The sequence below is a fragment of the Protopterus annectens genome, chromosome 13.part0 (genome assembly GCF_019279795.1).
Source record: "Protopterus annectens isolate FY-2018-M chromosome 13.part0, PAN1.0, whole genome shotgun sequence".
NCBI lineage: Eukaryota > Metazoa > Chordata > Ceratodontiformes > Protopteridae > Protopterus > Protopterus annectens.
The window spans coordinates 323,317,632-323,330,471 of record NC_056747.1 but is presented as its reverse complement, the minus strand read 5'-3'; the positions used below and the strand labels follow the sequence as shown (position 1 = coordinate 323,330,471).

General features: G+C 36.5%; 1 protein-coding gene across 4 annotated transcripts in view; it reads right to left on the bottom strand.

The window, feature by feature from the left end:
- The window catches only part of MEF2B (myocyte enhancer factor 2B), a 786,689-nt gene that overhangs the window by 546,900 nt on the left and 226,949 nt on the right, over positions 1 to 12,840 (bottom strand). The gene's annotated exons all lie outside the window — the stretch shown is intronic.

The following is a 12,840-nucleotide window of genomic DNA, read 5'->3' as shown; positions in this document are numbered from 1 at the left end:
CTTAGAGTACGTGATTTTTCACTCATGTGAGCGTTCGACATTTACTGGTTCGATGTTGTGATATAGTCCTATTTAATACACCTCTCACACCATTCACATAGATAAGAGTAAGTAAATGTTCTAGTTTAAAACATAACCATTTGAAACAGTGGGACCTGGAAATAGTCCCGTAATGCAGAGACTGGCTGAAAAAAAGGTCTTACATATATTAAGTCCAACATGGACATTTCTTGAAATATTCTCTTTTCTCAAAAGGTATGGCAATCTCAGAGTTAGGTTCAGGGGAGCTCCCCACATTGGGGAAAAGAACTGGCAAATATTAACAGGTATGTGTTGAATTTAGAACAGAGCATTTGAATGTTAAGTTGTTTTAAGTACTTACGTAGTGGTAGATGCAGAGTATTCTGTGGTTTACCCTTTTCCTCACTGTAGTGCAATCTCAGAGTTAGTACATTAAATTTGTGGTGTGTGTGGGAGGCACAGATCCCCTGCAAAAGCATAGAAGTTCTAAAATAGTTCAAGCTTTGAATCAGTGAAGTGTAGGGAGTTTCAGTTTGTTTTTTGCAGTTCGATGTTATGGGAGTCAATGTGAACTATTGTTAGGGCATATTTTTACAAATCACCTAGTGAAAGGATAGTGAGATTACTGTGAATGAAAAAGATTTTTTGGGTAAATACCTACATGGAAAAAATGTCCTGTTTTAAAAAATGGAAATGTGTAGAGCATCCAAGCCTAGTTTTGGACTCACATGTTCAGACAGGATGGCATGCATTTGCTAAGATCAGGGAAGAGAATTTCTGCAGCACATATTTTGCATTATCTGACAAACACTAGGCAGGATTTTTGCCAGGTTGAAAATTTAACAGTTCACAGATAGCAACATTGGATGCATCTCTGATGGTTGTTAATGCTAGGAGCATTAATATTAAAGTTTTTTTAATTGGAAAATCTGCTACATTCCCACAAGATTGATGTTATTGTTTGTGAAATATGGTTAAAGTACAACAGCTGGAAACCAGTTCTGTCAGGGTATAAATGTTCTTACTGTAACAGACATTCTAACAAAAAATTAGGTGGAGGTGTTATGATAGGGGTTAAAGATAATTATGAGACCTGTGATTATTACATGTTCAATGATAACATCAATACTACAGACTGTGTAAATGTGACAATAAAGACAACCCCGGAACATATAACAATTGTTAGAATGTAGAGATCACCAAAGTCAAGTGTAGACGATCTAGAGGAATTCATACATTTCTTGCATGAAACACATAAGAACATGACATCTGATTAAGGTGAGACACAAAAAATCTAAGAAATGGAAGAGAGGTTGAACTATAACTTTGAAAACTGAAATAAACAAGCTGGACAAACAAATTAAGCACAGTGTGAGACAAGATCAAGAAAAATCTGAAGAAAATGTATATAAAGATATTGAGCATAATAGGAAACCTTTTTATAGATGCATAAGATGTGGAAAGTGTAAAGACACACAAATTGATAAACTGTGTGCAGATTCTAAAATTTATTCTCAGACAACAGATTATAGATATATTTACAAAATTTTATGCAAAACAGTTTGGCTCCACAAAAGGGGTGATAAGTTCTCCTAGTGACATCCAGGTAACCCCAGATACTGGAATCAAATTAGATTATATTGAAAAGGAACTATGCAAACTGGAACCAAACAAAGCACAGAAAAGAAACAGAATTAGTAACAATGACCTGAGAACAGTTCAGCAAGAACTTACGGTACCATTATATTTATTATTCACTAGGCCATATAAATATGGGGACATTCCTCAAGATTGAAGATATGCACTTATTAAACCTGTATTCAAGGGGAAGGGGAATAGGACAAACCCAGAGTCATGTAGACCCTTACGTCTACTTTTATGTTATGGAAAAATAATGGAGAAGGTAATATTGGATAAGTTGTTGTCGGAAATGGATAGGCTGGGACTTGAAACCATATATCAGCATGCATATGTTGAAAGCAGATCTATTGTCATCTGTAAATTGATGTTCTATAACATTATAATAACTATAAATGAAAAACTGTGCTGTGGTGTAATTTATATAGATTTAACTTCAACATTTGACAGGGTCATACACAAAACACTGATCAATAAATTAGAACAACTAGGTACTGATGTACTCTTGAAAAGATGGATAGCTGCATGGCTAACAAATAGGACATGGCAAGTATCATACAGCAAATGGACAGGTGAAATCTTTGGTTACAGTCAGGGTGTCTCACAGGGCTCTGTCCTGGGCCCTTACTTGTTTAGATCATACCTTTCAGACCTAACTTTTTCATCTGAGGTGTTCTACAGTCTATATGCAAATGACCTGAAATTGGGTAAACTGAATAAATGCGTTACAGATAAGGCATATCTGCAAAATAACTTGACTAAATTGACCATTTGGGCACAGGAGAATAATATGCTGATAAATACATAAAAAATAAGCATAAGATTTGTAAGACATAAATTGAAAGGTGAATATTTAATCAGCACACAGTGACTGAAAATGTAGATTCAATTAAGGACCTGAGTATATGGGCAGATTCAGCTATGAGTTTTTCTAGTCATATCAACCAAATGGTTACTGATAGTTATAGAACGACAGGTTGTATAAAATGATTTATAAAGTCTAGGAAATCACAAATGATGAAGTCATTGTTAGTTTCATTAGACATGGAATACCAGTATGGAAACCCTACAAGAAAACAAGTACGAGTAAACTGGAAAGAGTACAGTGGGACTATACCAAGGGCATCCATGGATGTGAAAATTTAAGTTATTATGAAAGACTAAAATATCTGGACTTGTACAGTCTCTCTTACAGATATCTAAGAGGAGATCTTATTCAAGTATATAGGGCATTTAGAGACAACTACCTCTGGAAATGTTTGGGGTTATCAAAAAGTACTGGAGAATCATCAGACAACCTATGTAGAAGATTCTATAGGAAAGAGAAATGTACTTATTTCTCTGACAGACTATCAAATTACATTAAAGCAAGTACAAGTTTAGATATTTTTAAGAACAACCTGGACACATTATGGGAATAAATGTTTTGATATATTGGCAATCTAGAAGGGCATTGATGCCTGTGCTTGAAATATTTATATGCATGTAACTTTCAGTAATACGAGTTTTCGAGTTTGTGGTTTTGATATTATGAAACTGGATCAAGTAGTATTTCAATATTGTAAAGTAGATCTATTCTGATGTGTGTGTGTGAGTGTGTACATATATATATATATATATATATATATATATATATATATATATGGATTTACTTCATTTAAATGAAATTACATTTAAACAAATCTGCTGACACCACCGAAATGACATTACAATGAACACACTGACTGCTGAATTCCTTTCCCTGTGAAAGGAACCACTTGGCCACCATGGTAATGAACCAAAATGGAACAATAGTACACACACCCCCTACTTAAATATATCAACTCCAAGATCTCACTAAATGGAAGAGAGGGCACAGTTCACACATGGTGGCCAAGTGGTTCCTTTCACAGGGAAAGGAATTCGACAGTCCATGCGTTTGTTGTAATGTAGCTTCAGTAGAATCAGCTCAGGTATGTCAGATTCATTTAAAAGTACTTTCGTTTAGACAAAGTAGACCTATATATATATATATATATATATATATATATATATATATATATATATATATATATACACACACACACACACGTGTGTGTATATGTATGTATATATATATATATATATATATATATATATATATATATATATATATATATATATACATGGGTCCCCTTCAGTTTGCCGACATTCCAGAATGCCGACAACCATATGGCATGCCGACAATGCGGAATCACCATCTCACTATAGTGCAGAATGGAAATATTTCCATTCCTGCACTGTAGTGCGATCTCGGAATTGGTATATTAAAGTTACAGGGGGTGTTTGGGGCAGAGCCCCCCTGCTAGGAGTTTAAAGGAAATTTTATTTTCCCTTTTTGTGGACTTATTACAATGTCGGCATTCCAAATGTCGATCATATTGTGTCAGCCATATGACTGTTGGCATTCTGGAATGTCGGCGTTGTGTAGGGGATCCATATGTATATGTGTAAGTATATATATATATATATATATATATATATATATATATATATATATATATATATATATATATATATATATATATATATATATATATATATATACACACACACACACACGTGTGTATATGTATGTGTGTTTGTGTGTGTGTACATGTATATATATATATATATATATATATATATATATATATATATCTATATGTATACACATACAAACACACACAAAGACAATTTTAGTGTGTTCCAACAGTGATTACTTCTGGGAGATTTCTCTTTTCTTTGTGGTTGCAGAATTATAGAGGTGGTGTATGTGAGTTCAGCGGAATAGGAGACTGGCCCTTCACATTGTGGGTGCAAGGGGCTTGCCCCCCCCGAAAAAGAATTGCCATTACTAATTACCATTAGTTTCATTCATTAGGTTGATTTCTGATCAGTTGTGCTTTGGGAGCAGGTTCCTCATGGAGTTGTTCTCGATGAGTCATAGTGGAAGCCAAGAAACATTTATATGTGAAAATGTCTGACAATTTAAATACTGTATTGAAAAAAAAGAGGAAGGTATGCAAAAAAGGCAAATAGAAAAAATAAAATATCTTAAATTGCAGTACACAGTAAGGATCTTGTTTAATTATAGAGAGAGTCATTGGCTAGTTAGAGGTGTCAAAAACATGACCACAAAATGGGCTAAATAAAGTCAGCCTTGAGCTGCTAGCAGAGTTAGATACAGAATTTCTTGTTTTCTAGAAGCAGGTGTTTACTGTTTCTACTTTCATACTCCACAAGATCATCTCCACACTACCAAGCATGAGTGCATCAGATAGTCAGTGGTTAAAGACTACATGTACAATTACAAATGTAACAACTTTCATAATATAATGGCCATTTAATTACCGCATACTTTAACTAGTTTATTGGATTAGAAAAAGAATGTTGATGTGAGGCAAAGTCTGCATTTCCGATGGCACCTAAAACCTGAGATCTTAGGACTGTGGTAATCTGTGAGGAAAAACAATGTTAGCAGTAATCGTGTACTATGTTTTCAGAATAGTTAAACTGACGTATTAGTACATAAGAATAAAATGACAGTATAAATGCATCAAAATAAACTGGCATTATAAATGTGTGAAACAATGTTATAGAAAAAGTTTACCAAAAAGGATACAAATGGTGACAAAAAATAAAATAACCTCACAGTGCCACTGATTAATTCACCAATAGAAAATAAACTTTATTGTTTCATTTTGTGACAATAATTATGTAAAACACTTATTTTCAGTAAGGACTGTTCTTATTGATGCAGGTTGTGAATAATAAAAGATACTAGGATCTAGCTTACAGGTTTGATTGACGGCTTTGGCAACCCTAGGAAAGGAGCTCCTGTAAGATTGCTGAATGAATCTTACAGATCATTGGGCTCTGAACGCACTCCCCTTTAACATTTAATGGCGTTTTTTGAGCTGACATTTGGCTCAGTGTCACTTTTCTTTTATTCAATGAGCTGCTGTCCCTAGTGTCATGACACCACAGTTCTGTCATGCTGGAGGGACAGCTCCTGTGTCAGCTTGGCATGCAGCCAGTTGAAATTAAAAATACATCATTCATCTCATAACAAAACTTGAGTGTAGCCACAATAAGTCTGTTTACTGTGTGTTCAGTGCACAGACATGAACTGGTATGATGAATATTTCTGTGTACAGAGCTGTAGCAATATGGTGTATATCCCTCTGCACACAGCTCTTGTGATATTATGATCACCTGTGTACACAGATTTGTACTAGTATGGTGAATACCCTTGTGACCAAAGCTGTAGTGGTATGGTGAACACCTCTGTGCACAAATCAGTAGTGGTATGGTGAATACCTCTGTGACAGAGCTATAACGATATGGGGGACATCTCTAAAGACAGGGCTGTAATGCTATGTGGTACACCTCTATGCACAAAGCTGTAGTGGTATGTGAACACTTCTGTGCACAAAGCTGTAGTGGTATGGTGAACACCTCTGTGCACAAATCAGTAGTGGTATGGTGAATACCTCTGTGACAGAGCTATAACGATATGTGAAACACCTCTAAGGACAGGGCTGTAATGCTATGTGGAACACCTCTATGCATAAAGCTGCAGTGGTATGGTGAACACCTCTGTGCTCAAATCAGTAGTGGTATGGTGAATACCTCTGTGACAGAGCTATAACGATATGGGGAGCACCTCTAAGGACAGAGCTGTAATGCTATGTGGAACACCTCTATGCACAAAGCTGTAGTGGTATGTGAACACTTCTGTGCACAAAGCTGTAGTGGTATGGCACAAAGCTGTAGTGGTATGTGAACACTTCTGTGCATAAAGCTGTAGTGGTATGTGAACACTTTTATGCATATAGTTGTACTGCTATGGTGAATAACTCTGAGCACACTGCAGTGCAGCAAGACTGCCTTCCATGCTTTAACATTGTCAGACCCCCTTTGGATCACACCATCACCATTTCATGAATCTTCAATCTCAATTCACAACACCAATTTGCAATTCAGTTTTACTGACAAAATTTGTACACAGTAATATAAATTTTCTCTGGGTTCCCTCTGGAAATGGGCATGCCTAGAAAAGCTAAGCCAGTCAACAGCATGTAAATTAATAATTAGCAAGATATACAGATAGATAACAAATTACATTTAGTGATGACTGCTCCTTACAGCTAATATTGCTAGACCGAAAGTTCAGAAGTGCGAATGTATGTACATCGACACATTAAGGTCGATATACATACAGAGCAAAATACCTAAAGGGTGAAAACTGGAATGCCAAACGTGTTTCTTAGCCAGCAGCACGGTGGTGAGGATAAGGAAATATATCCTTTTCCCCACTGTAGTGTGGTCTCGGAGTTGGTATAGTTAAGTAGGGGGGCTTGCCCCCCTGCAAAAGCTAATTAATTTAATATTTTAGTTTAAATTTTACTTACCTGTGTGGTACATTCTGAGGATGAAACACATTCAGCATTCCGGTTTTCGCCCTTTAGGTGATTCGCTCTGTATGTACATCGACCTTTATGTGCCGATGTACATACATTCGCTATTTAGTCCTTTCTGGGTTTTAATATAGACCCAGCATAAGCTACTATGACTGAGAAACTAAGTAATTTTTTATCACATATTTTTATTTTAGTCTGTTTAAGTAATGTAGAGAGATGGAGCCATGACTGTGACCCACGTGATTAGGGTTTGGTTAGTGAACCTATAAATGGAGAAACCAGGTGTTGAGAGAGAGAGAGACAGAGAAAGGACTTAAGGGCTGTGGCCCATTCATTTCTACTGAGGGAAAGGGACAGTTGCAAGAACTTAGAAAACAGAAGGTGAAGAGAAATTTCCATGGTGGAGATTGGGAAACCACTTTCTATGCTTCAGGGAAGGGGATGGGGCTGGTTGCTGGCAATGTCCCTTGCATGCACTGCCCACTGCATGACCCCTTTCAGCTGCATAGCTGAGCATATGTACAAGGAGATCTGGTTTAAATTACAAACCTTGAACAATCTGTGATGTCTATCTAAATGATAGCCCTTCCCAGCCAACTCTTGCGTTAGTGACAGGGAATTAATGGCTCCATTTGGCAGGTGGCAGCAAAAAAAAAATGTTTAATTTATAGTAATTAAGGGTCATTCAAAATATTTTATTTTTCAAAAAGGCATTAAAAATAAATGGTTCTATCACATTTAAAGAAAAATCTCAGAAGAACAGAAAATATTAATGGCCTAATTCACAAGCTTGGAGGACACAAGTATTGAAAAGATGTATTAGCACCCCTGCTTGTCAACTCTCATCATTTACATCATCATCATCTTCCCACAGACATCCACATCTCACATATGGGCGGAGCATTGTGCAACGGTTAATGTTGTCACCTCACAACAAGAGGTTCTCTGGTTTGATTCTCAGCTGGGTTGCCTTCTGTGTGGAGTCTGCATGAGTTTCCTCTGGGTACTCCAGTTTCCTCCCACATTAAAAAGACGTGTCTGGAGCATTTCCCCTGGTTCTCCACTGAAAATAGGTTCTGTCCTAGTCAGACTTTCCCAGTCAACAAATATAAAATAAAAAGAAAGAAATAAAATCTCACCAACAGCAGTCTCCCAACAGAATCAAAATGAACACACTCAAATGTACACCCATCTCTTACTCTGAAGCCACAAAAGTTAAATCCATTAAACAACTTCTCAAAAATCATGACACTAAACCCAACTCCACTAGAGATGTCATCCATCCAGCTTTCTTTTGACTAACATCCTATCCTCTTCCTAAAACCTAAGCTTACATTTTAATCTATCAGTTTTTCTACTGTTCTATCACCTTTTATACTGCTTTTGAGCAATTCAAACACTTTCTAATTACCTCTTTACCTAAAATGTCTCCCGCCTCCTGTCTACAGGAATTTAGATAAATTTCTATCCTTTTCTTCATTTCCAAGGTTTTCAAAAAAATGTTCAAACAACTACTTTACCATATTACCATATCAGTGTACAACATGGAGTCAGACATTGCTGTAATACCTTAGTTTCAGTGTATGCAGTTATGACAAAATCTTCAAAGGAATGGAAAATAATTCTCTGACAAGGACATAGTTGTTGAATTTTGACCAGGATCTTTGAAAGCACCATGCACTGGGTTATTTCTGAATTAACTAAAGTCATAGGGCTTAGGAAATGAAAAAACAAGCCACACTAGGTCAAATAGCCATCTAACACAGAGAACATTGTATATACAATGAATGCAAACTTCAACAGTAAGTGCATCTTCATTACGGAAGTACCGCAGGGCTCTGCAATGGGTCCTATGCTTTATTCTCATTTCGATAATGACATGTGTTCTGTCATTCTTTCCCTGAACAACTCTTTACAACAATGACATCATACTTCACAGCACAGGACACCCCTCCTCACACTTTCACATGACCTTTAGAATGACTTCCCAAATCTTTGCGAGTGACTCACCTTCAGTAACTTAGCAATTAATGTAAACAAGACCAGCACTATGATTTTTGACACTCCACACAAGCAACCCCAAAAAAAGAACACTTCAGACCTACTCAAGACTATATTAGAATACACACTGACCATTATTACATTACATGTTGCCCAAAACACCCCTTCAGTCCATTCCACGATAAACATCAACAGATACATTCACAATGTATACAGTGTAAAACATCACTACACCTCTCTCAAGAAGAGTAACTATTTCCCACTGACCCCCTGAGCTGCACTGCTACTTGTCACCTTTAATTTCAAACTCATCTTTGATAATAATGACTGTCCCTTTCTTACCAGTAAACGTAATATTAAATCCTTCCATTACAGTCTCAGAACCCAGAGTGACAATACCTTTACCTACCCAAGGCCCCACCCCCTTCAACCTCTTCACTAGGAAAAAAAAACAAAACATTCAGTAAAATTGTCCCTTCCAAATGGAACGACCTTCTCCCGGACAATAAGACAATTACAGGCTATAAAGAATTCAATAAGAAATTAATTGTCAGCTGTAAATGTTCCAGACATGTAGGTAAGACCTCCTGTTAAACTCTGTCTTATAAATTGTCTCCATACAAACACCTATATACCTGCTACTGACTGTAGAAGTTACTTATGTACTCTTTTCTTGTTTTTTCACTTCTCCCGAAATCTTTCTGCAGTGTCAGAGATACTCTTTTAGCCAGTGTGGTCTTACCTCATTCCTCATTGGTCACCAGGAGTGTTTGTTCTCACCTCATGTCTATCATTTGTTAAACCACTGCTTCGACAACAGGGCACTGTGCTATTTGGCTGTACTGCTTACCTGTTCACTCATGCACTACATCCAGCAATGAACCAATGAAACATTTTAATCTGTCTCAGTTTGTTCTTGCTTTATTCTGAACAACTGATGTTAGATTTGTCACTAGTAGTCACTATATATGTTCTGGCCAACAAAAACATTACTGTGCAACCCTGATCGTATTACATTATGCTCAATACCACGAAGATGAGTTACCTGTTATTCATAAAATTATATAACACTTTAAAAATAAACCTTATCTGCATTCAGGATTGTTAAATTCAAATGAAATCTAACATTTTATGTGCTGTATTTGCATGAATGAGTTCTGGCATATTTGTCAGAATTAGCCCACTTTTAATCATGTTTTCTGCTTTGGATCTCTCAGACTGTATGTGTGGAGCAGGTGTGCATATGCTGGTAAAATAGTTTACTTGAAAGAAGTCTCTTAACAGAAGAACAGAATGCAATTTAAAATGTTTGACTAACTTTTTTTGTAAGATACTTCAACAAGGTAGGAAATACTTTATTACACATCACATCCTTTTTAAAGTGAAGAAATGACCTTTGTTATTCCCCACAGGAGTGCTGACCACTTCAACAGGGGGCGTGCCACCTCCTTCTTGAGCATGTCTTTAGATTCCTGAACATATGACCACAAAAGGAAAAGTGCAGTCGCCGAGATACAAATCCCATCCCACACACTGTACATTGCCTCCCAACTTTCTCAGCCTTCAAAACTGATCTGAAGTCACACTTAAAAACTGCTCCTAGCTGCAATAAGCTCAGTGAAGTTATATGAAAACTCTTCCTTACTTTCTGCATCTAAAAGGAATGTTTTTTTTGTTTCATCCTCCTATATTTGAATATCAGGAAATAACTACTAACATAAGCTCGTGCCAGAAAGTATCTGCTCAAGTAATCCTCTCAACAATTTCTTTTAATGCTAACTAACCACAAAACTACTTTATCTTCTGCCTAAATACTGCCAGTGTTTTATTTGTCTATTACCCTCCTGTACAAATTTGTCCTACAAACCTTAATGCTCACCCTTACTCCTTCTTAATACTCACCTTTACTCCTTCTTATTGCTCACCCTAATGCCTTCTTAATACTCACCCTTACTCCTTCTTAATGCTCACCCTTACTCCTTCTTAATGCTCACCCTTACTTCTTCTTAATGCTCACCCTTACTCCTTCTTAATACTTATCCTTACTCCTTCTTAATGCTCACTCTTACTCCTTCTTAATGCTCACCCTAACTCCTTAATACTCACCCTTACTCCTTCTTAATGCTCATCCTTACTCCTTTTTAATGCTCACCCTTACTTCTTCTTAATGCTCACCCGTACTCCTTCTTAATGCTCACCCGTACTCCTTCTTAATACTCATCCTTACTCCTTCTTAATGTTCACCCTTACTCCTTCTTAATGCTCACCCTTACTCCTTCTTAATGCTCACCCTTACTCCTTCTTAATGCTCACCCTAACTCCTTAATACTCACCCTTATGCCTTCTTAATGCTCATCCTTACTCCTTCTTAATGCTCACCCTTACTCCTTCTTAATGCTCACCCTAACTCCTTAATGCTCACCCTTACTCCTTCTTAATGCTCACCCTAACTCCTTAATGCTCATCCTTACTCCTTCTTAATGCTCACCCTTACTCCTTCTTAATACTCACCCTTACTCCTTAATGCTTACCGTTACTCCCTTGCATTAACCAGTAACGCATTCTTTATTCTGGTAACCCATGAAGTACTGATACTGTGCATGTTAATATTTTCGTACTGAACTGTAAGCATGCTATGTATTTTCATTCTTTTTTCCATATATTTACATGTAACTACATAATAGCTGCTAAAAAGGGTTCCACATGGTTCACTCCTTGTGCATGCTAAAACAACATAAGAATAAATAAAGCATGAAATGTTAAGGAAAAGTGCTGTGATTTAATTTTGTTTTAGATTTACACAGAATGATGGGTGAGGATGGTACTTGCTGAGATATGTGAATGCTAGCTGGCATTTATTTCTAACAATCTCCTTAAGGCATTGTATTGCACAATGACTTACTCAAATGGTGATTTTTCTCTCTACATGTCACAAATACACAGTCCTTGCAGCTCTGTTGAGACATTGTTCTCTGCATTGACTTCTTTGGTCTAAAAGCTCTCTTTTTCCCAGTCTCACCAGTATAACTTTGTATAGGTTGGTCATCCCACCATAACTAGATTCATAATGATTCATTGCACAACATTTCCCTGATGGACAATAACTAGTGCATAAAATATTTGCTGAAAGCCACTTTCAGTGAATAGCAATGAAAGCTTTTCTGGAGGGGAAAAGTCCTGATGTACCCCCTATAGGTACAGAACCCACAGAACATATAAACAACTCCATAGTGGCACAATTGTCTCTATCACACAGAACTGTCCATATTATGGGTTTTTACCTTCTCAATTAGTACATCTTAGAAGGAAACTTAAATCCTATTCTATGTCAATGTCCAGCAAAATTTAAATATTAACATGCACAAAATGCAAGCTTTCTGCTGCTCTATAAATCATGTACTGCTTAATAATCACGTTCTTCAAGTGTTATATTTCTGCATTGTTTGTTACTTTGCTTCAGTTTCTTGCTAAATGTATTATAACAATCAGTATCACGTTAATTGTTTTTGCACTTAAATTCGTGCTGCTTGCTACGAACCTGTAGAGGATACAGTGTCTCTACCAAGGAGTATTAATATAAAGTTTCCCCCAAAAGGGAATTCTTAAGTCACTTAATGGATCTCCCTGCTCATCAAATTTCAGACAAATAAGTGCAAAGATATGAAAAACTAGACTGTCTGTTTTACTTCTTAAGAATATGCCTGACAAGTATTATAACAGTGTCAAGAGGTAAAGAATTATTTAACCGTAAGAAACT